The sequence below is a fragment of the Giraffa tippelskirchi genome, chromosome 10 (assembly GCF_054371585.1).
Source record: "Giraffa tippelskirchi isolate mGirTip1 chromosome 10, T2T-mGirTip1v1.2.pri, whole genome shotgun sequence".
Classification (NCBI taxonomy): Eukaryota; Metazoa; Chordata; class Mammalia; order Artiodactyla; family Giraffidae; genus Giraffa; species Giraffa tippelskirchi.
Window position 1 is genome coordinate 133,353,945 of NC_137284.1, and position 6,176 is coordinate 133,360,120.

General features: G+C 36.2%; 1 pseudogene; it reads left to right on the forward strand.

The window, feature by feature from the left end:
• The window catches only part of LOC145522494 (lys-63-specific deubiquitinase BRCC36 pseudogene), an 81,770-nt pseudogene extending 75,831 nt beyond the window's left edge, over window positions 1-5,939 (forward strand).
• The last annotated feature ends 237 nt before the right edge of the window (window positions 5,940-6,176 follow it).

Genomic DNA, 6,176 nt, shown 5'->3' on the forward strand with positions numbered 1-6,176 from the left:
ATTCCCAGTACTTTAATTCTGGTCTGGTGTTTACTTTAAACCAATGTGGGAGAACCTCTTGTGCATCACTCCACATCCTCTTGGATGCATCTCTTACTGCAGCCAATGTTAGTAGTGCCCAGTTCCTTGCAGATGTTCCTCAGCCTCATACAGGGGCAATTTGATCATGTTTCACTTTGAAGAAAGGCTTCCTCTAGCTTCCTATTCCATGCATTTTTGAGGACACAGCTTGAAATTATAGAAAGTATTTTATGGATGCTCATGGGTGGACAGCTGGGGTTGGAGAGTCACTATCTATGGGGGCAGAAGTTAATGGATAAACACTCCTCAATTGTCCTCTGGGCTTCAAGTTCCAATATGCATTTCATAAACCTTTTCAGAATGTCCTGCAAGATCAAATACTGTCATTCCAGCCTGGTCGGTAATGAAATAATGCATCTTTTAATTTGCTTTCCTTGTTTTCCTGTTAAACTCTCCTTGCCCCCAATTTCCTGAGATCACTTTAATTGCCTTGCAAATCTTTCTCTGTGGCTCTGCCTTTGAGGGAACTAGGCTAATGAAGCAAACATGTAGAAGTGTAGTTCAGTTTTCTCCAAACATAGTGCAGTATTTCAACTGTTCTACTGAATAGAAACCCAAAGAACTGGGAGACTGCGACTAGTAATGAACCTTTAATGAGCCCTGGCATTCATTAGATGTGGAATTCCAAAAAGAGCTGGCTGAAGTTTCTGCCCAGTAGGATTGTAAGTTGGCATATTTCCTGGTCCAACATTAAGCATCTAGTGGGGAATCAAATGTGGATCAGAACTCTGTATTCCCTCCTGTCCCCCAGGCACCTGCTCCCTCCCTTGCCCCAAGCCTCCTAAGATTGAATTGTCTGACTCTGGATTTAATGGAAAACTCTGCTCTTGGAACCACATCTCAGAGCCAAAAGCAAAGCTAGTAATGAGCCCCGGGTGGTATGTCCATTTGCTATTCTGCTTCACAAGTTAACTATGGTCAGAGAATTTATCTTGTGCTTGCATGATGCATTTTTTAAAACATGGGTTTTATTCTACAATCAAATTCTAAATTTATTTTCCTTCTATATATTTTCCTGTGGTGTATTTTGATGGGAAAATGTCTCATTTTTCCTATAAAGAATCCTAGTACCATTCAAAACTTCCATTCTAATGACCAAAATAATGTGCAGTTTCATTATAAGAAGCAATTACAGTACGTACAGTAAGGGATTATGCTCAATTAATTTTGCAGACTCATTTTAATTTTTACCTTTAAATGATGATTGTTCCCAGTGTTCAGATTGCTAGTAGAATATCGAGCAGCAAATATTTAAAATAGTATCTTTAAAAGTCTTACTTCCTGTTTTTTAAATCTGTACTGTTAATGAGTGTAAATGTGTTTTAAGAAAAAAAAATAACAGTTAACTGCAAATGGAGAAGTGCATTATCAAACTAGTGTCTAATGGACCAGATGACATAGCTTAAAATATTTTAATATTAAAGGCTTTTTCTTTTGTTCAGATGGACTTGTGTGATATGTTAAGGCTTATTGCAGAGTAAAATTGCTGATGAATCTATTTTTCATTTTTCATGAGAACTAAAGCACCTGTTAGATAGACTCTGATATACACACCATTTCTAATTGTAAACTGTTTTATAAGATGGCCTTCAAATGAGAGAAATTTGCCAACTAATTTATTGATAGCTGAATGACATTTTTAATGTCATAAACTTTAAAAATGTTTCTCTGAAAATGTGTGAATACTTAAATTGCATATGGATTTGTTTATTGTCATTAAGGAAAAAGTAAATTGAAATATTTTAATATCCAAGATTATATTGTAATTTTTTTTTTACACACTACATTTGTACAATCTGTCTTAGGCTAAGTCAACACTTTATTATCTTATCACTTTTTGGCTCACCAAGTCTTACTTAACCTAAATATTTTTGACTTTCAAAATAAAACTAATTTTTGAATTTTATGTATGTATTTTCTTAATAGTGCTTCTTAGTGTTTATGTTAATTATCCTTTGATTATTTTCTGTTAAGACTCTTATACATAAGATAGATTTTAAGCTTGTGGGTTACATAATATTAATCTATACAATACTTAAATTCTTTTTTTAATATATTTATTTTAATTGGAAGCTAATTACTTTACAATATTTGGTGGTTTTTGCCATACATTCACATGAATCAGCCATGGGTGTACATGTGTTCCCCATCCTGAACCCCGCTCCCACCTCCCTCCTCATTCCATCCCTCAGAGTCATCCCAGTACACCAGCCCTGAGCACCCTGTCTCATGCATCAAACGTGGACTGGCGATCTATTTCACATATAATATACATGTTTCAATGATGTTTTCTCAAATCATCTCACCCTTGCCTTCTCCCACAGAGTCCAAAAGTCTGTTCTTTACATCTGTGTCTCTTTTGCTGTCTTGCATATAGGGTCATTGTTACCATCTTTCTAAATTCCATATATATGTGTTAATATACTAATCTATATAGTATTTAAATTCTTATGCAAATCCTTTCTCTCAATTTTACTGAACACAACAGCCCTAGATTTCATACTTATTTTCCTAATATAATTTGAATGACAGTAAAGCATATGCTTATGATACTAACCTCACATGTTCAGTTGTTGGAGATTTCTTTCCACACAAAGAAAAGCTTTAACCAAAGGATACCAGCAACAGATAGAGATTGCATATGTGATATATTTAATTTATTGAGAAATCTAGAAAGTCATACTGACAAGAGGTGGTATGCTCATCAACTATTTCATTTATTCCTTTACATCGCCTCACCCCTGAAATTAGGCAGGGGCACTGTCAGTGGTAACAGTCAATGGGCTATGAACAGAAGTGAAGAGAGTCCTCCACAATTCCATATGGTGTAATTCAAATAGTGGAACTTCTGTTACTGGGGGACAGTTTTACTGTAGAGTTGCTTAGAGAGATGCCAAATTTTGTATGTGAGGGAAATAAGCTTTTGTTGCTATAAGCCACTAACACTGGTGGTTGTACACTGGACAGTTGTTAGTGCAGAATATTCAAGCCTATCCTGACAAATACTCTCATTGGAATCAAAGTTGTAGAACTTTTTGAGTGTCAAAAACCTGATGTATGGGGTAGAATTAAACTTATATCAAAGCTTAAAAAAGTTGGCAATATTTACAGTAGTAAAATATCTGGCAAATTACATACCTGCAGGGTTTAAGGAGGTAGATCATATACCTCAAAATAAGACAAAAACATCACCAACCAGTGGGGTTCACAGTGATAAAAAAAAGAATGTGTGGCTTTTAGAGAAAGAGAGGTTGAAAAATTTAGAATTTTGAGTAGTTGTAAATGGTTGTGTTGGCAAAATATTATATGAAGGTGATGATTTCAGATAAAAGACTGGTTTCTAAGCAAAAATGCAGGAGAATAAATATAATACACAAAATCTGGGCCTCTCAGGATTAAGAAAGTCCACTGTTTCTGGACTCCCAACCAGTAAAAAATATGAAAATCCGGCAAGGTCTTTAAACTGATTTAATTGCTTCAGGGGAGAAAAAATCAGACCAAGAATATGAAGACAGTACATACTTTAAAATGAAAAAAAATAACTTGAGGCAAAAATCTGATTGGAGTCTTGAAAATCATGTAGCCTCTAAACACATAGGGATGGGGACAAGAGAGCAAAAATTATAGTGAATCTGAAACTTATGTTGGAAAGACTAAGATTGTACCTATGAACTAAGTGGAATCAAATATATAAGAAGCTTAGTTTTGGGGAGATATTGCATCTTACGGCAAAATCTTTGAGTCTAATGCTCAATATCACTTTAAATCATGCAAACCCTTTAGGTTAAGGAAATGAATTGAAATATCTCCTCAGACATCAAGAGTGCATTGTACCCAAGTGTCCACTTCAGACATGGGCATGAAGGATAAAGACAAACACTACCAATCGACCATTGATACCAGCTATAAATGTTCTGTGGACCAAAGAACATTCATAGTTGGTATCAATGGTTCTTTGGTAGTTATTCCTTCCACTGATAATAGTCAAAGACATGGGGTCCCTTACAGTATCTTCCCAGTGGGGTTGCAGCTAGACAGATATGTGGCAGACCTCCCTGTGTGTGTGGAAATATAAAGGAACAAATAGAATAGTTAGTGAGCCTTACTGTCTCTCATAGTATTATGTTCTCAATTTCTTAATAAATCAAATAGACTGCATTACTGCATGTCACCCATTCTTCCTTCTTCAAAAGGGTAGTGATTTTTACAGTCATTTCACACAAACTTTACATTATACTGGAATGTAGAAGGGACTTAAGTTATATTTTTAGTTCAGAGATATCTACACCAAGCAAAGCCATACCTTGACTGATATAGACACTACTGCATATCACTCAAAATAAGCCTTTGAACTGGATACACTGATGGAACTTTGTACTATCTCCCTTAAGGACGTATTTCATGTGAGGGGATATTTGGAGGACAGAGGGCAGACTAAGGTAGAGATAAAATGGCCACCCAATAAACAATTTTTTTTTCTTTCATTACTCATCTTCTTTGCAGTCAGACAGCACCTTAGAAATATTATTATAGTGAGTTGAGAGCAGAACTGATCTGTATCTCTGAGAAACTCATAGTCAGATATGATACTTTATTCTCCACTCCCCCTGACCAAAAAGCTATAGATTCAGATTCTTTATTAATCAACATTGCTAAATGGCCATATGGGAGGTAGTTACTGCTTAGGTCCACAGAGGGCACTGGCAGGCAAGAAATAAAAGGGAACTCTTTGTTACTGAGCATTATCAGGCCTTTCCTGACTGAAACATGGATGATTGATTAGCCACCTTAAACTAATATAAGAATGGCAAAAATAAAAGCTTTCTACTGCATTGTAATTTTATTTACTCCTTAAAAAACCTTAAAAATAAATACAAGATATTTGGAAGTACATTTTATAGGATTGGAATACTTTTTTGGAATTGTATTAATAGCTGCATTTAGTTTGCTCTAAATAACCTAATTCACAGCTATTTGTAAGGCCTCCTCAGACAGCCATTTTGCTTTTTTGCATTTCTTTTTCTTAGGGATGGTTTTGATCTCTGTCTCCTGTACAAAGTCATGAACCTCTGTCCATAGTTCATCAGGCACTCTATCAGATCTAGTCCCTTAAATCTATTTCTCACTTCCACTGTATAATCATAAGGGATTTTATTTAGGTCCTACCTGAATGGTCTAGTAGTTTTCCCCACTTTCTTCAATTTAAGTCTGAATTTGGCAATAAAGGAGTTCATGGTCTGAGCCACAGTCAGCTCCCGGTCTTGTTTTTGCTGACTATATAGAGCTTCTCCATCTTTGGCTGCAAAGAATATAATCAGTCTGATTCCAGTGTTGACCATATGGTGATGTCCATGTGTAGAGTCTTCTTGTGTTTTAGGAAGAGGATGTTTGCTATTACCAGTGCATTCTCTTGGCAAAACTTGTTAGCCTTTGCCTTGCTTCATTCTGTACTCCAAGGCCAAATTTGCCTGTTACTCCAGGTATTTCTTGACTTCCTACTTTTGCATTCCAGTCCCCTATAATGAAAAGGACATTTTTTGGGGGTGTTAGTTCTAAAAGGTCCAGAATCCCTGGACTGTAGTGGTTTTAACCACTATGTACTACTGCCTCAAGTTGATGTTAATGCTCAGCTAATTGAAGTAGGTTAGCAAAGTTCTTTAAGACAGGTTAGAACCCCTCTAAAAACCAATTATTTACAAATACACTTTAACAGACAAACCAAGTGGTAATTTTTTCACATTAAAAGTATATTTTTAAAGAGAAATTTTCTTGGATCATTTAAAATGTGATTTCATTTTTAGAAATCCATGCCGGAGTTCAGAAATCCAGGTCCACCAGCTTACCTGTATGGAATGTAGGGATAGTACTTGTCATAGGGGGCTTCCCAGGTGGCTCAGTGGTAATAAATCAACCTACCATTGCAGGAGATACAAGAGACACAGGTTCAGTCTCTGTGGTGGAAAGAGTCCCTGGAGAAGGGAATGGAAAACTACTCCAATAATCTCGCCTGGAGAATCCCAAGGACAGAGAAACATGGTGGGCTTCAGTCCATGGGTCACAAAGAGTTGGACATGACTAAGCACGCACACACATTT